The sequence below is a fragment of the Rattus norvegicus genome, chromosome 7 (assembly GCF_036323735.1).
Source record: "Rattus norvegicus strain BN/NHsdMcwi chromosome 7, GRCr8, whole genome shotgun sequence".
Lineage (NCBI taxonomy): Eukaryota > Metazoa > Chordata > Mammalia > Rodentia > Muridae > Rattus > Rattus norvegicus.
Window position 1 is genome coordinate 32,113,696 of NC_086025.1, and position 18,931 is coordinate 32,132,626.

The window sequence follows — 18,931 nt, forward strand, 5'->3', positions numbered from 1 at the left end:
ACTCGCTCTATCGATTAGACAGACCTTGAACTCACAGAAATCCATTGGCTCTGCCTCCAAAGAGCTAGGGCTAAAGTCGTGAGCCACCACTTCTTACTGGCAAACACTGTACTAATGGGGAAGTTAGGGCAACAGTATATGGAATTTTAGGTTTTTTTTCTTCTACAGTGTTGCAGTAGGCTCAAAAACATGTTTCGTTTTTACTGTTTTGATATGTACTAATGATTGAACCCAGTGTCTTGTTTGCTCTAAGCTTATCCATCTCAAATGCTTCTAAAAGATACGCAGTATTTCTTTCTTAGCATCACTAAAGTTTTAACCTTTTGTATTTCATTAAAAGGTTGTGATAAAAACAAGACTGTTATTCAGTTTGGATTTCTGGTGGGAGAGCTTGTTATTGTTATAAGGGAGGTAATGACTGGGTTTCATTGTGTAGAGCTCCAAGAGAAAGCATCTTTGAAAATCAGAAGTTGTCGGCCGAGAGAACAATGCTCTGAGTTAGACTTGATGGCTGGGTAATGGTCTTTTGTTTGAGAGAGTGCAGTTTAGGGTAATTGAAAAAGAACCCTACCCACTGCTTTCTCAGTCATGTAATTGAATTTCACACAAAGGGGGGGGGGGGGGGGAGAGAGAGAGAGAGAGAGAGAGAGAGAGAGAGAGAGAGAGAGAGAGAGAGAGAGAGACACTATTTCCAGGTGCATTTCCTACAGATTCCTTCATTTTCCTGGTGCCTCATTCCTGTTAAGTACCCTGCAGAGGATTTATGATGGTGTTTATTTTAAGAGATTCGAAGAAGGAGAATGACATTTCTTTCAAAACCAGCCTCTGATTTGATTGGATGTTACCTTTTTTAAAATAGCAAACATTGGCTCATTGGCTCTGGGTCACATTTTTGGTTTATTTCTACCAACTTGCCAAAGAAATGAAATTAGGAGACATAATTGTGTTTCACAATCCCCAAGGCTATGATTTCAAAACCACAGAAAAACCAATATAGAATGCTCCGCCACAAAACAGGAAAACTCGTGTACCATGCAGGTTCAACTGACCAACATTATTTTGTGTCCTTCAGTCTCGGCTGGGGTGTGTACATCCAGAAGAAATTCCATGTGCCTTTATTCTGACCAACAGAATTGTTTGTTATTTTGTTATTTTTGTTTTTGAGTCAGGGTTTCTCTGTGTAACCTTGGCTGTCCTGGAACTTGCTCTATGCACTAGGTTGGCCACGAACTCACGGAGATCATCTTGCCTCTGCCTCCCAAGAGCTTGGAGTGATGGCATGTGCCAAGCCTGCTAAGTCCTCACTGTTGTTTCTGAATGGTGTTGGAACGGGTCTTAGGAGGGCAGGCAATGGAGAGCTGTGCCTGTGTGGGTTAAAGAGGCATTCGGAGGAGGATCAGGGATGAGTGTTCACACCGGGCGCCACCGTAAACCCACATGAGGGACTGCAACAGTTGGCCTTCCGCTTTCCTTGGATGCTTTAATTTGTGCGACTCAAGCATTTTTCTGGAGCTAAGTAAGCGTGGTGGAGCATACCCACCCTTTGCATAATCCCAACTCCATTTAGGACGCTGAGGCAGGAGGACCATGGTGAGTTTGAGGTTAGCCTATGCAACATAATGAGGCTGTCTCAAGAACAAAACGAATATAAAATACTTCCTAGACATAACCCTGAGTCCTTTTCACTTGTAAAATGGTGGTTGGTTTTGTGCCGATTCAGTCACATGAGCCATTGGGGAGAAGGCATTAAGGAGTCATATTTGCAAGGACAGTAGTGAGATACTACAGAAGGGATAACAAGTATTCCTTGGGAGTAAATCACAGAAGCATGTTTACTTGTTTCACGATCTCAGTAACTACTAGATGACTGCCTTGTGGTAGGCTAGGCACTTCACTAGATACTGGGTGTGGTAAGGGTACAAGAATGCCCATGTAACTGATATACATCAGTATATTTGTACCTATTTTTTTGGCCTCTCTCTCTCGCTCTCCTGCCGACTCACTCTCTCATCCTTGCTCTTGCTCTCTCAACAAGGGCTCGCTATAATAGCTGACCCGGAGCTCACTATGCAGAGCAGAGTGGGCTTAAACATCTGGTGCCACCACGAATCATTTCCTTTTTTTTTTTTTTTTCTTTTTTTTCCGGAGCTGGGGACTGAACCCAGGGCCTTGCGCTTGCTAGGCAAGCACTCTACCACTGAGCTAAATCCCCAACCCCTGAATCATTTCCATTTTATTGTCACATCAATACACTAGGAACAAAATGAATCTGATCGGAGTACAATTAGGAATTAGCATTCTGTTCAGTTGGGCAAATGTGTACAGTCCCACAACTTTGCTTAGGATAAAAGAACAATATGCTGATAGAGTAAGAAGATTACTATTAACAGGCAAATAAAAATTTCTATTCAAGTGGAGAGTGAACTAGGGAAATATATCTTAGACATAAAACATTTAAAATGCTTCTAAGAAAACAGGCCCTAATAAAGAAAAACCCTCTTTCTCTTAGACTCTCTCTCATAAGAGTTAGTAAATGGGGGGCGGGGACAGTTTAGTGGGTGGAGTGTTTCCTTTGTTGTGGTGGTTTGAATAAAAATGGCCTCCTTAGGGCCCTTGGGGAGTGTCACTATTAGGAGGCTTGGCTGGAGTGGGTGTGGCTTTGTTGGAGGAAGTGCGTCACTGTGGGCGGGCTTTGAGGGCTCAGATGATTAAGCCACGCCCACTGTGGCATTCATTTCCTGCTGCCTGTCAATCCAGATGTAGAACTCTCAGCCCCTCTCCTGTACCATCTCTGCCTGCTTGCTGCTAATACTTCTTGCCAGGACAGTAGTGGACTGAACCCTCTGAAATTGTAAGTCACCTCCAATTAAATGTTTTCCTTTGTAAGACTTGCTGTGGTCATGGTGTCTCTTCATAGCAATAGAAACCCTAAGATACTTGCATTCCTGGGGTCCTGGGTTTGATCCCTAGTGCTACAAAAATAAGAGAAAGAAAGGAAGGAAGGAAGGAAGGAAGGAAGGAAGGAAGGAAGGAAGGAAGGAAGGAAGGAAGGAAGGAAGGAAAGAAGGGAGGGAGGGAGGGAGCGAGCAAGCAAGCATGCATTTAAATGGGATGTGGCACACATGTCTGTAATACCAGTAGGGAGATGGAGGTAGGAAGATCAGGAGTTCAAGGTCGTCCTTGGCTACATATTAAATCTCAGGCCAGCCTGCGTTACATGAGATCTTCTCCTAAACAGCAATAGTATCAGTTAATAAATGAGCTAATGGGAATTCAGTGTAGTCAATTTATACTTTCAGGTTTAAACCTTTAAAATGCTTTTTTAAAATGTCTTTGCAGCCCGATGTTACTGAGCTCATTTCACTCAGGAATGTTTTGTTCCGACAGCCTTCTTGCTGTGGCCACCTCCATTGTCATTGAAAACACGCTAGCCCTGGGATGCTCTAGGCCAGCTTCCACCGACTGCTTTATGTATCCGGAGAGTCCATCACTAAACCTCAGCTCATCAGGACCAGTGCAAAACACAAAAGTTGGTAGGGCATAACTAGCCGACATTTTTTGGGGGGGGGGGTCAGTTTCTACCAAGTGCTTCAAAATGTGTCTGTGTTCTGACATTGCATTTCTAGAAATCTATTTTCCAAAGGAACAATCCAAAACGTAAGCCAAGACTGTGTCAGGATGCTAGCTGCGTTATTTTCAGGCATAAATGGGAAACAAAGCCACTGTCTCTGCCGAGGCGCTGGGTTAATCAAAGCCGTAGCTTAGAAAGGAATTGCTGACTGGAGAGGTTTTATTGCAGGCACTTTCAACTGTGTTTCATAAAACCACAAGGTCTACCTGTCACATCGGGGCCCTCAAACCATTTCCCCTGGGGTTCATGCATGCTGACTGGGACTGATGCCTGACTACTGTAGTTTTATTGACCTCCTGATCTGACCTTTTGTTTTTTAGGACATGCACTTATAGGTTTTAAGATCATTAATGCTGTACACTCTGGTTGACAGTGCCTTTTTGTGTGGGTACTCTTATCTGTCTATCTATCCATCCATCCACCCATCCATCCGTCTGTCCATCTGTCTGTCTATCCATTCTTCTATCCATCTATCATCTATCTATCTGTCTATCACTGGCTTTAGCTCCTTTGTGGGTTCTTATCCTCCCACCTCTGTTAACCTATTACTAGATAGAAGAGAAAGAAGAATAGGTGGGGGGGGGGGAAGAGAGAGAGAGAGAGAGAGAGAGAGAGAGAGAGAGAGAGAGAGAGAGATTCACACACATTTTAATCTACTTCATGTATCAAAGCTATGGGGAAATCTTGGGTTAATCAACTTTGTTTTCCCTTGAAACTGTTGATGGGGGTACATGGAGTATTGTTGCCTGGTAAAGAAAATAAAAATTGCTTTTGTAATCATTATTTGTATTTAAAAATCTTTTAAACATTTGTTTATTATTTATTATTTACTGTGAACGTGAGCCTGGTGTGTGTGTGTGCCCATGTGCATGTGCGTATGTGTGTGTCTGTGTGTGTATTTGTGTACTCTCATGAGATTAAAGGTCAACTTGTAGGAATCAGTTCTTTCCTTCCAACCCAGTGGGTTCCTGACTAAGCTTGGCAGGTTTGGTGGAGGCTTTACCTGATGAACCATCTCACTGGCCCTACTATTTGCATTAAAAAATATTAACAGATGATTTCAGGCCAGAGATAAAGCTCAGTGGTAGAGTGTTTGCCTAGAGGTTCAGTTCTCTCAGTAAAATATGCACGTGCTCATAGACACAGACACACAGTCACAGACACACACACATACACACACACACACACATACACACATACACACATACACACATACACACATATACACACACATACACACATACACACACATACACACATATATACACATACACACATACACACACATACACACATATACACACACATACACACACATACACACACATGGAGGGAGGGAGGGAGGGAGGGAGAGAGAGAGAGAGAGAGAGAGAGAGAGAGAGAGAGAGAGAGAGAACTGTGAATCCTATTCCAGATAGGGTCAGATAGGGTTTTGGCCAGTCATTTTTTCCTCTCTGAACATTAGATTTCTGATCTACAAAATGGTAATAATTACCATGTGTGTTGTTATGGGAATTATGTGACATATGTTGGGCATTTAACCAATGTTGATATAAGGGATTGGAACTAACTTAGACCCAGAAGACAGAGAAGTTTCTACCAGTTTGTTTTTTTTTTTTTTTTCCTTTTCTTTTTTTCAGAGCTGGGGACCAAACCCAGGGTCTTGCGCTTGCTAGGCAAGCGCTCTACCACTGAGCTAAATCCCCAACCCCAAGTTTCTACCAGTTTAATCCCTTCTTCAGACGTCACTCTAAATACCGAAGGTAATCTCAGATAATTTAGATAATGCAAAGACAAGGATATATTAGATTCACCTATCTATCATCTATCTATCTATCTATCTATCTATCTATCTATCTATCTATCTATCTATCATCCATCCATCCATCCATCCATCCATCCTTCCAGGTTCTCAAGTATTCTAGACTGGCTTTGAATTTGCATCTTAGCATGACCTTGAACTTGTGATCTTCCTGCTCTAATTCTTCTAAGTGCTGGGTTGACAGGCATTTGTTACCACACCTGGTTTATACAGTGCTGGGCACCAAGCCTAAGGGCTTTGTAGGCAACCACTTCACTGACTGAGCTTCAGCCCTAATGTGTCGTTAGACTTTCCGGTTCAGGAAATCTCTATTGTATATCCATTTAGAACTCTACAACTTAGAGCAAAGAGAAAAAACGCTTCCCGGTGCTCTTGACGTCTTGCAAAGTTCTCCGGCACAAAGCAATAAGTCTTACTCTAGCAAGAACGAAGGCTACTTAAATAGTGTGAATAAAATATTACATAACCAGTTTAACGTAAACTCTACTTGTCTAAAGATTCTGTTATAAAGCAGCCATGTCTTAGTTTCAGATAGACTTTCCTGGGAGTATTTTAGGAGAAAGGCGTCCTCTCTAGGTTCAGGTAGCTGAAGGTGATAGAGCCATTTGGGGAGGCTTAGGAGGTATGGCTTTGCTGCAGGAGGGCCATCATTGGAGGCGGCTTTCGGTTTCAAGTCTCACTCCGCTTCTAGTTTGCTCTCTCTGCTTTGTGTGCTTTGAGATGTGAACTCCCAGCTTGCTGTGTCTGCTGCCATGCGTGACGTTTGCTATTCTCTCTGCCATGACGGACACTATCTCTCTGTTCTGTAAGGCAGACAGAATCTTCCTTCTACATGTTGCTTTTGGTGATGCTATCCCATCACAGCAAAAGAAAAGTAACGTACACCATTAAATTCTAGGATGACCTTAAAGTCAGGACCCATCTGTCTGCACTCCTGAATTGTTTCCAGCCCCACACCGCCAACATGAATTCTCCATTATTTTCTAGCGTGGCTGATAGCTTTGCGGATTTCTATTACATCTCTTTCAAAAAAATTATTTATATGATGCTCATTGTCTGATTTGGAAGACGCCCATCCCTGCAGATTCCTATGCTGTCATTTGAAGCGTGTGCATTTCTGGGGTGCTGTGCCTTGTCTATCGGTAGGCTATGAGTTTACAACTGCCTTGAACCCTCCAGCTTCTCACGTCCCACCGTTGTACTGAACCTCTCTGCCCTGGATCAGGGGACTAATCCCATCACGTCCTTTCTTTCCGTTCATCCAACCAAGGTCACTGCTGACCAGGAATCTGATCCTCACTTGGCCTTGTACATCCCCTTTTCTTTTTTTTTTTTTGCTTTCTCTTTTTTTTTTTTTTTTTTTTTTCAGAGCTGGGGACTGAACCCAGGGCCTTGCGCTTGCTAGGCAAGTGCTCTACCACTGAGCTAAATCCTCAACCCCCCCCCACCACATCCCCTTTTCTGACCCCTTATCTGATTTCCCCAATAGCTTTCTTTCTTTTTTAAAAAAGTGATTTATTTTACTTATATGACTACTTGATACCTGTCTTCAGACACACCAGAAAAGGGAGGGCATCGGATCCCACTACAGATGGTTGTGAACCACGGTGTGGTTGCTGGGAATTGAACTCAGGACCTTTGGAAGAGTAGTCAGTGCTTTTAACCACTGAGCCATCTCCCCAGCCCCCCTGGGACTTTATTTTTAATTACATGTATTTCTGGGTGTGGGTATGTGCATGTGAGCATTGGTGCTGGAGGAAGCCAGAGGCATCCGATCTCCATGGAGCTAGAGTTACGGGGCATTGGGAATTGCTTGATGAGGATGCTAGGAACCAAGTTCGGTTCCTTCCCAAGGGCAGCATGTGCTTCCAGTCACTGTGTCGTCGTCTGTCCAGATCCTCACCTTTCCAGTTTATGATACACTTTTGAGGGCCTTCAGCAGCTTTCCCACAGGAACTGCCATTCCCTGATACCCTCCTGCTCATTTTTCCCCAGTGGAGACCTGGCTACGTCAGGAACACTGGCTCCTTAGTGGTGTGTGTACACTGGGGAGAAGGAGATACAGAGGGTTCATTTCTTCTACACTCCTGAAATGATGGATTTGCAAATAGGTGGGTATTTTCATTATGGGCTCCAGAATATTTTCCCTAGTATGTTTAGCCACCCCAAGGTCAACTAGCTCCTACTGGTATGTAGTAGTTTTCTATCATAACAATCCCTCGTTCTGTAAAAAATTTACCTCCAGATTCATCTTCCTGACAGCCCATGCCTTCTTTCACACTTCTTCTTTAAGTTTGTTTGCTTATTTTTTTTTTTTTTTTTTTCGGAGCTGGGGACCGAACCCAGGGCCTTGCGCTTCCTAGGCAAGCGCTCTACCACTGAGCTAAATCCCCAGCCCTGCTTATTTATTTTTATGTACACCGGTGTTCTGCCTCCAAGGTATCAGATCCCCTGAAACTGCATTTCCAGACAGTTGTGAACCACCATGTAGGTGCCGGGAATTGAACCCGTGTCCTTTGGAAGAGCAGCCAGTGCTCTTAACCCCTGAGCTATCTCTCCAACCCTCTTTCATGCTTTTGTCCCAGTATCTGGCCTCAGAGTCCGTAGTAGTTACTTTTCTCATTTGTGGTAAGCGACTTGAGGAAGGATGGTTTTAATCTGGTTTGCAGTCTGAGGGTGCGTCCTGTCATGGCGGGAAGGCAGGGCAGCAGGAGAGGGATGTGTCTGGTGGACTGACCTCCCTTGGTAGAGCCTCTCTGGAAACACCCTCACAGACTCAGGTGTGTCTTCTGGTTGGTTACAATGACAGACAAGGTGACAAAGCTTGTGTCACCATAGTGACGTCATAGTGTCTTTTGGATTTCCCCTCGCCAATGACTCCCTACCCTACCGAATTTACTCCTTTGGTGTGTATGTATGTGTGTGCGCGTGTGATTGAAGATTGACCCAAGGGCCTTACGCACGCTAGGGAAGAACTGGGCTCCGTCCCCAGTCCCTCAGAGTCAGTCTTTAGTCCCAATCATTACTAACCCTGCAGCTTTCCTGTCACCTCAATTTCAAGGCCTTCCTGTTATTGCTACACTGACTACCGCATAGAATTGGCTCCATCCGAGCACTGGATGGTTAGATCACCTCGGGCAAATAGGTTACATTCATTCGATTCCATTTGCTCTATTCAGACGCTGTTGTGCCAGTTAGCTGAGGTCAGACGTTAGCAGAGAGAGGAGCCGAACAATGAAAGGATTAAGGACATTGAAATTAAGCTTCAAAGAAAGAGGGAAAGCCAGAGCCAGAGAACAATAGGCTCTTCTGGAGGAGAGGCTGAAGAACAGGGAGTAGATTGTAAACTGGACTCCTGTTGGGTCAGCAAGGGTGGACGGGAGAGATAAAGGGGGCCGTAGGATCCACAGAGAAGAAAATGTTCCAGAGCACACAGTAGGGGCTGAGTAAATATTTATGGAGAAAATAGGTGGATTCTGTGGAGGCAGGCAGGTTTTGATGTCTCCTCAGCCTGTTTTGGATAGAGCCTGCTAGGGTGTCCCATTTCCAACAGGTGCTGAGGGAAGGGCAGACTGCTGTTTTGCTGGCTTTTGAGTTAAAAAACCACCCCAGGGGCTGGGTGTGATGGCACTCCTCTGACAAGCCACACTCAGGAAGAGAGGGGAAGACAGCCAGGAGTTCAGGGTCAGCATCAGCTACACAGTGAGGCCAGCCTGGGCTACATTCCATCCTCCACCCCAAGTCAAGCAAAGTGAGCTGGACTTGACTAAGTAGGTGTTACACACACACACACACACACACACACACACACACACACACACAGAGTATATGTGTACATATGAAGATAGGCAGAGATTTGATCAAGATCTGTTGTACATGTATAAAATTGACAAAAGACAAATAAATAAAAATATTTAAAAGAAAGGAAACAGGAAGGGGGCTTGGGTACGGGATGGAAGTGTGTGTGTGTGGGGGGGGCGGACAAAGGAAAATGAAAATTTTATTTTGTTGTAGGGCCACCCATTTTCAGTTAGACGTTTCCCTTGGAAAATGGATCTTATTGTATAGCTCTGGTGGACCCAGTATCAGTATGTAAACAGCCCAGGCTAGCCTCACGTTCGTGGCACTCTTGCTCAGCTTCCCCAGTGCTGGGTTTACCAGTGTGCACACCTGACAGGGTTAGACATCCTAATACATGTCACATTTCACTCTGCACGGCAGTCTTTCCAGGCCAGCGCTAACTGCCGTTATTCTTCTTTATTAACTTTTTCTTTACTCTTGAGAAATGTATACATGCATGCAATGAAACATGATACAAACCTGTCCCCCTTTCTCCGCCCCAACTTTCCTCACATTTCTCCCAACAAAGTCCCTTCCAACTCTATGATGTATATATGGGATATATGTCATACCTACCACACACACACACACACACACACACACGCACGCACGCACGCACGCACACGCACACACACTAATTCAATCTGTGCTCCCCACAGGAGCATGAGCAACCTACCAATGGCCACACATACAAACCAATCAATCAGTCCCTCTCCTCAGCAGTGAACGAGGCCAACAGCTTCTCTGTAAGGGACAGGGTGTGGAGATTCCTCCACCTATGCTAGCATTTTGGTGAGGCTGATCTCACGCAGGTAGCACAGCCGCTGTGGTTCGTGAGCACCATAGTCTATGAAGTCCAGAAGGCAGCTTCTTGTAACATTGTAACACCTCCTTTATCCTCTGCTCTTTTATTCTTTCTGCCTCCACCTCCGAGACGTTCCCTGTGACGTGGTGGTAGCGTTGGGGGTGGAGTGGGGTGATGTGTTAAGAAAGATGTCCCATTCCGGGCTGAGCTCTCGGTGTATCCTCGACTCTCAAGGGTTAAGTCATCTCAGCACTGACTGCTGCCCGATGCCAAAAGAAGTTTCTCTGACCAATGGCGAGAGCAGCCCAGGTCTAGGCCTGACCCTGTCTCCTCACCCAGGTCCGAAGCTTCTAGTCATGGTCTCCTGTGGGTCTTCACTGCTGTTAAGGTCCAAAGAGAACATACGGTGTGGGAAGACATGGAGCACGAGTGTGTTTAGCCTCTCGGTCCACGTGTTTCCTGTTCTTTTGTTGAAATACTTTACTAAATGAAAACCCACTGAGGTTAGGCTTCTGTGTGTGTGTGCGTGTGTTGTGCGTGCGCGCCCATGTGCGCATGCGTGCATGTTTATATACTGGTGGGCGGCAAGTCCTGGGCACTGACCTTTCCCTTCCCAGGTGCTGGATTATGAGCACGTGCTGACACACCTTTCTTTTCATATAGATACGGAGGAGCTGTGCTCAAGTCTTCACCTTTACCCAGCATGCACTTTGCAGACTGAGCCAGGTCCTCTCAGCTCCTAGGCACTGCCTTATCTTTTCAACTTCTATCCTTCCCCACAATTAGTATCTTCCCTACCAAGAAAATGCTTAGTCAAGGTCTGTGTGGTTGGACTGACTTTGCTCGAGCTAGCTTCTGCCCACTATTGCCCTCCTCAGCTGACCCCGGCAGGCCCATGTTTTCCAGGGCCTTTCCAGGAGGTCTGGATGACTCGTCCTTCCTTCTTTCCTCTCCGACAGAATTACCTCACCGCGGTCCCTGACTCTCGGTACGAGTGCTCAGCCCTTCTGGTGGTATTGGTCAGTGTTTCCATAAGATTGCCGAGCATGAAACGGGTGGGGGTGCACACTCAAGCCATATCCGAGCCATTCCATCCATCCACCCTGCACTTAGCAATCGCTCAGTTAGTGATTAGCTAGCTTTTCAGTTAGTTAGCGCTACACTGATACTCTGCTCACAGGCCATGGGGCAGGCAACCTCTTACCCTCACTCTGACAATTGCAGCTTGCTGCCTTCCGTGTTTCTGACAAGTAGCTTGCTAACTTCCTTCCTTCTTTCCTTCCTTCCTTCTTTCCTTCCTTCTTTCCTTCCTTCCTTCCTTCCTTTCTTTCTTCCTTCCTTCTTGTGTGTATATATATATAAAATTCTAGACATAGTTTTTCTGTGCAGCCCTGGCTGTCCTGGAACTCACTCTGTAGATCAGGTTGGCCTTGAACTCACAGAGTTCTGTCTGCCTCTGTCTCCCCAGTGCTGGGATTAAAGGTGTGCCCTTCCACCGTCAGGCAACTAGTAGCCTTCTTTTTTTTTTTTTTTTCCGGAGCTGGGGACCGAACCCAGGGCCTTGTGCTTGCTAGGCAAGCGCTCTGCCACTGAGCTAAATCCCCAACCCCAACTAGTAGCCTTCTTCCGCTGTGACAGACCCATGAACTGATCCACAACAGTGCTACTGCTCATTCATGACACCTTAAACCCTTTAAAAACCCTATGAGGTAGAGGTGACGGTTGGGAACAGTTCTTTTCATGGCTGGGCATATAACTGTTTATTCATATTCTCTCTCTCTTCTCTTCCCTCCTCCTCCTCTTCCTCTTCTTCTTCTTCATCCTCCTCCTCCTCTTCTTCCTCCTCCTCCTCCTCCTCCTCTTCTCTCTCTCTCTCTCTTTCTCTCTCTCTCTCTAAAAACTACTAACAGTGGTTCTTGTTATCCTCCTGTACTCTCTCTCTCTCCTGTCACAGGCATCCAAGTTCCCTACCCTCTCCTGTAAGCTCCAGTATCCCTCAGCTTGTTAGGGAGGCTTTGTCAGAGACTTAGTTTTCCCAGCAACCACCTCCCCTTCTTCATCTTTTCTGTCTTTGTTTTTTTTTGAGACAGACGCTCATGTAACTCAGGCTGGCCTCAAACTCCATGTAGCTGAGGCTGGCCTTGAGCCGATCTTCCTGCCCCCCAATGCCAAGTGCTAGGATTCCAGGTGTGCCCCACCACTCCTGGCTTTAAACCCTTCTGAATTGCTTTACTATTTTCATTGTGTGTGTGTGGTGTGTGTGTGTGTGTGTGTGTGTGTGTGTGTGTGTGTGTGTGTGTTTGCAGAATGAAATACCGAATTGCAAAGCCTTCTTCAGTTCTCTCTCACCCTTTATTGTGGTCTCTCTTAACCTTAGAACTTCACAGTACTGAGGTCAGACCAGGAGGAAGCATAAGTCTGCGTCAAGCAAGAGAACAGAACTGGCAGTTGTGGTAGAGGTTAAGCGATTTTGGGAAAGTGAGGCATTTTCAGAGGGACGTGCGTGGCTCACATGATCTCTTCAGGAAATTTCATGCAACCTGACGTTTCCCTTAGAGTTGCTTAGGAACCCAAGGAAATCGAGGTTCCAAATGACAGGATGGTAATAAATTGGTCTATCCTGGGCCAGCCATCTGCTTTAAGTAAATTAAGAGACTAACCCATATGGGATTCATCTAAAATAGCAATTCTCGTTCTCTCTGCAATTTTCATTTCTCTTTATTTGGCTCTTTGAATTGGTTTTACATGGAACAATCCAACTGACTTCTATCCTATGCTTTCTGTATATCCACTTCTTTGCCAACAAAGGCCGCCAGACCTTGGGGTCTCACTTACCTACCCCCAAAAGGTCCTTTTAAACGGTGACAGTCTTAAATGTTTTAATTTGACAGTTGTTGGATTCAGGGGCTAATGACTTTTACTGTATTTTGTGTTGGTTGTTTGCAGCAGGGTTTTGCTATGTAGCCCAGGCTAGCCTCAAACTCACACTTCTGTCTCAGCCTGTCGAGTGCTGGATTACAGGCTTGTGCTATCACGCCTGGCACCTTGGAAAACGCACTGAAGCCACTCTGCTTCAGTTCTGTCTGGCATTGTTGTCTTCAACTCTTCTCCTTTATTACCTTCCATGGCCCCTGCCACCCTGCACCGGGCTGGCCCCTCCCATTTTACACCGCATTGGCCTCTCCCATCTCATGCCAGGCTGGCCCCTCGGAGCTTTTGGCTCTCCCATTAGTAGTAAGTTTGACTTGTTTGCTCTTTGCTCGCCAGACTAATCTTAATAAATCATTTTTTTTTGGTCATGCTTATTTTTTTCTACTGTTGTTCAGGAATCTGCACTGCTTAGGGGATGAGCCAAATGTTTCTACCACAAATCCCTTCATCAAGTTCCAGCTTGCCTCGAAACGTGGTTCCTCCGCTCACCACCTTCCCCTCATGGGAGGCAGTCTGCTGTCTTCACTTCCTCTGGGGCACACCTACTTTCTCCTACCCGTCTTACTTCAGTGTTTACAAATTACAGCCTGCTTTGTCTCTGCTTTGCCTGTTTGATGCATTGAGTTCAATTGTCAGCTTCTAGAGAGAAGCGCCAGGCTTGGAGTTCCGGATTCCAGACTAAGCGTGACTCTAGGCAACTAACCACGGAAAGAACGAACAGCTTAATCCTGGTTGTGTTTCTTGTGGGTTGAGACAAATAGTAAACATGTCAAATATGTAGCAGGTGCAGTTGTCTACCTTGGTGCTTCTCAACCTTCCTAATGCTGAGACCCTTTAATACAGTCCCTCCTGTTGTGGTGATCCCCAGCCATAACATTATTTTTGTTGCTACTTCATAACTGTAATTATCTGCTATGCAGGACATCTGATATGTGACCTCTGGGAAAGGGGTCACAACCCACAGGTTGAGAATCACTGGCTGTAACAGATTTAAGTGAGTGGAATTAATTGTGTGAATTACTTTCAGAGTTAATTGGAACTAATTCTGCTAAGAACAGAATTAAGCAGAGGCAGGGTGAACAGATTTAAGCAAGGGTGACCAGAAAAGGCTTTTTGGGAAGTCGCCTTTGGGTAAAAACATCATCGCTGTGAACTTGAGTGAGTGAATGAATGAATGAGTTTCTGAGATGCAGTCCTGTTTGTGGGTCACACCAGCCTTAAACTCTCAATTCTTTTGCCTCAGCCTTGGTGATCAGAAGCATTCCCAGCTAACAAGGCAAAGTTTTAGTCATTCAAACCAAACAGGGGGATGGAGAGATGGGTCACTGGGGAAAGTGTTTGCTGTGGAAGAATAAAGACCTGACTTCAGGTCCTCAACACCCAGGACTGGCAGAAGAGCCTACAGCCCCAGTGCTGGGGCCAGGGGCAGGTGGCTCCTCGGTGCCCCGGGGCTCACTACTAGTCTAGCCAAAAGGATGAGCTCCTGGTTGAATGGCACCTGTCCTGAAAAAGGGAAGAAAGGGAAGCTCAGTGGTAGAGCACTTGTGTGTGGCCATGGGTTGTAGCCTTAGTGCACAGTTAAATAGAGCAAAACATTCCTACAGTTTAACCCCCAAACCAAAGAAGTTTTCCAGTGCATGACAATGGATATATTAGAGAAAGGTAAAGAGGACACCTTAATATTAACATCCGGCTTACGCTTGCATGAGCCTGTGCAGGTGAGTACATCCAAGCACATATGCATATATACTGCACATACATACACATATACCACACATGCATACACTTATACATACCCACATACATATATACGTATACACATGCATATACATATATACACATACAGAGAAATGTGGATAACACCCAAGTACATACATGCACACTGTTTTAGATAGGGTTTTACTTCTGTGAACAGATAAGTCTTATAAGGACAACATTTAATTGGGGCTGGCTTCCAGGTTCAGAGGTTCAGTCCATTATCATCAAGGCGGGAACATGGCAGCATCCAGGCAGGCATGGTGCAGGAGGAGCTGAGAGTTCTACATCTTCATCTGAAGGCTGCTAGCAAAATACTGGCTTCCAGGCAGCCATGATGGTTTTAAAGCTCACACCTACAGTGACACACCTACTCCAACAAGGCCATACTTTCTAATAGTGCCAAAAACACAGACATACATATATACATGAACACACACACACACACACACACACACACACACACACACACCAGGTTATGAATGTAGCTTTGTTCATAGAATGGCTTGCATAAAGGCTTGGGTTCAGTCCTCGAATCTTGTAGACCTAGATTGATAGCATACTTCTACCATATCAGCATTTGGGAGGTTGAAGTTAAAGGATCAGAAGTTCCTGGTCATCTTCAGCTACGGAGTGAGCTTGAGGCCAATCTGGGCTACATGAGACCCGGGCTCAGAAAAACAAAAACAAAACTGAAAAAGTCCACAGAAACCAACCAATGAATAACCCAACCAAAACCAAAATAAATAATAACAAAACCAAACAGAGATGGGGGTGCAGCTCAGTGGTACAGAGCACTTGCCTCGCATGTGTGGCCATGGGTTGGACCCTTACCTCTCGAGTTACAAAACTCATATCCACAGCTGAACCCCCAAAGCAAAGAAGTTCTCCAGGGCATGACAATGTGCATGTTTGCGGCATGAACTTGAGATTGTCTCACCAGTGATAGACAAGAATTATGGTTCATGTGAATTGTGTTTAAAAGAAAGACAAACCACACGTCGGTCTACACGTAACATGTATGCAGCAACATTGGGACAGAATGTGTGCTCGTAACACACATGGCTGGAGAAATAGAAAGCCGTGTAAGATCCTGGACTGCCAGTGAGTAAGCGACCTCTCTGTGCCCTGTGGAGAAGGCACAGCAACTGAACTGAAGCTTAATCCAACGATGGCTGGAGGATGCTGGGTAAGCAACGATGGCCAGAGGATGCTGGCTAAGCAACGATGGCCAGAGGATGCTGGGTAAGCAGGTTTGTCTGCGATATGAAGGCTAGCGGAACTGAGGTCCACCAAGGAGGACCTTTGCTGTGGCTTAAAGTCAACCTGCAGGAACAGCCAGCACATAATTCTTTATTTACATTTATGATTTCCTTAGGCTACATTCCTAGACATGAAATCAATAGATGAGAGGAGATGAGCTATTTTTTTTTTCTTAAAGGAAACTGTCCTCCTCCGGCTTATTGATGCAGTTTGCAAAGCTTGTGAACTTTGAACGACACCGGAGATCTTAGCGGTCATATGTTTTGATCGGGCATGGTGATTCCCAAGGATCAAGACTCCAAGGCTGGGATGTGGGGCTGATCCGGATACAACATCTGTCACCCCATGGTTGCCAGGGTTGATTTGGCTGGCTTTGGCGGGTGCCCTGTTCCTCACAGGTCCATGGATGTCCTTCCTGAAGTTGCTTGCTCACAGAAGACGAAGACATCCCCTGACTAGAAGGGGACCCGTCCTTCATTAAGGATATGTGAGTGACTGTGCTCCCCTGCTAGAGCCTCCAAATAAGTTCTCAAGAGTTGAAGGCCTGCATCTGCTGTATAGGCTATGCAATCTCACTTCAGAAAAGAATTATGTCATAAGACAGTATTTGGTTGTTTTTAAAAAATCCATACATTATCTTATAGTACTCACCATTTATTGAGCTTTTTATTAGTCTTATTACTATTTTGATACAAGGTTTCACTGTGTAGCATTGGCTGGTCTGGAACTCTCTTTGTAGACCAGGCCAGCCTTGAATTTACAGCGATCCACCTGCCTCTGCCTCCTAAGTGCTAGGATTAAAAGGTGTGCACCAGCACACACAAATGCATGTTTGTTTTTGAGACAGGGTACCATAACATGTAGCCCAGGCTGGCCCTAATTAGCTAGGCAGTGCAATTGACCTTCAATTCCTGATCCTTCTTGCCTCCACTTCCCAAATGTTGGGATTATTAATATGTACCATTTGCTTGGCTACATATGAAATACTGCTTATGAATGTGATTCTTAATGTAAAAAAGGAAATGGCATCCATTCATTTATTTTTTTGTGTGTGTGTTTTGAAATAGGGTCTCGTGTGGCCTAGGCTAGCCTGGAACTCACTTTAGTTTCCAGTGCTGGGATGAGAGGTGCCACCTCACTCACGTTATTTTTTTTTTTTTTTTTTTTTTTTTTGGTTCTTTTTTTCGGAGCTGGGGACCGAACCCAGGGCCTTGCGCTTCCTAGGTAAGCGCTCTACCACTGAGCTAAATCCCCAGCCCCTCACGTTATTTTTTGAATTTACTGAGCACATTAATGTTTCAGACCCAGGTAGATTTTGGGTGTTTGGATTGATCTAGCTGTACATTGATTTACAAAGCTAACAACAGGTGCTTCTTCAAAACTTAGCATTGGTCTCACATGACAATCATTTATCTTTTAGTTTGGAAAAAAAGGGGTTGGGGATTTAGCTCAGTGGTAGAGCGCTTGCCTAGGAACCGCAAGGCCCTGGGTTCGGTCCCCAGCTCCGAAAAAAGAACCAAAAAAAAAAAAATAGTTTGGAAAAAAAAAATGGCTTTATTTTTTCAACGTCTGGCGCAGCGAGATTTGAGGGCTCCCGAGCAAATAAAACCCACAGAGCCCTTCTTTCCCTTCATGAGAAGTGAAGACAAGCGACCTTAGGATAAACTGCATTTTAATGTGGGTGGCACTGGACAGACAGGAAGAGCACTCGACCCGCCCCCACTTCCATCAGTGTCTGAGGCTTCCGGACTCTGCGCCCAACTAGGGTGAACCAGCACAGCAGGTTTGTGGTAGCGTGGGCTGCACCGGTGGAGCAACTAAGATTTGAATCTGGGATTAGCAGACAAAACAACACTTGTGGAGCTGAGCTTCTCCTGCTCTGTGGTTCTGTCCTGGGAAGACTGGGAACCTGACGCCCCCAGAGTGGAAAGAGAACTGGAGTGGGAGGATACTTTTGTGCCAAATAAGGTTTCTAGGCAACGGCTTATTTAAGGACTTCAGTGACCCCAATCATTCGGCGTCAGTGACTTTTAGAACATGGGTTTATGGTGAGAAGTCATGTGGATGAGGCTGGCCATCGTGTGGCTCCTGCCTCACTTTTTTCCTGCTGGTGGATCAGTTTCTTCCAAAATGGGGTCTTGAGGTTCACAGGACTGAGGAATGCCAAGACTTCTGCCTACGCTCTTCCCATTTAGAACACCCTTTTGGACCACACAATCTATTTGAGATTTGGCTCAAATTTAACTTGTATGCCCATTATGCACTTATAGTGCATAAAAATCCTACTGGACTCCAGTGGTCTTCATGGTGACACGTTCACAAACACATATAACCTAATTTGACCTTGCCTGCTTTTTTTCTCTTCTCCCCCACACTCCTACCTTGACCCTCTAGCATACACTGGAGACTCACCGAATGCATACTTGAACCAATGGCCTTTCTGTTTACCTCTTCTGGGAATTGTCCTTGGTGTCTTGCACATGCTAGGCAGCTACTCTGTCACAGAGGCATTTCTGGGTCCGGTGTGTTACTTCTTATTTTGAGACCGGATCTTTAAGTTTTCCAGGCTGGCTTTTTGTTTTGTTTTGCTTTGTTTTGCTTGAGACAAGGTTTCTCTGCACAGCCCTGGCTGGGACTATTCTGTCTCCTGGAGTTCTGGGATTAAAGCCGTGGGTGAGCCTATGATTCTCCCAAGCTGCCTTTCAGGTAACTCTCCAGTTTTAGGCAGGGATTGGAACTTTTGTCTTTCTGCCTCAGTCTTTTGAGATTACAGGTTTCTACCCCAAGATGTGGTGTAGTAGAACCAACGTAAGCGTATTCCTGACTGGTTTATGCATAAATGAGATTCAGACTACGGTTATTTTATTTGGCTTTGGTGATTACT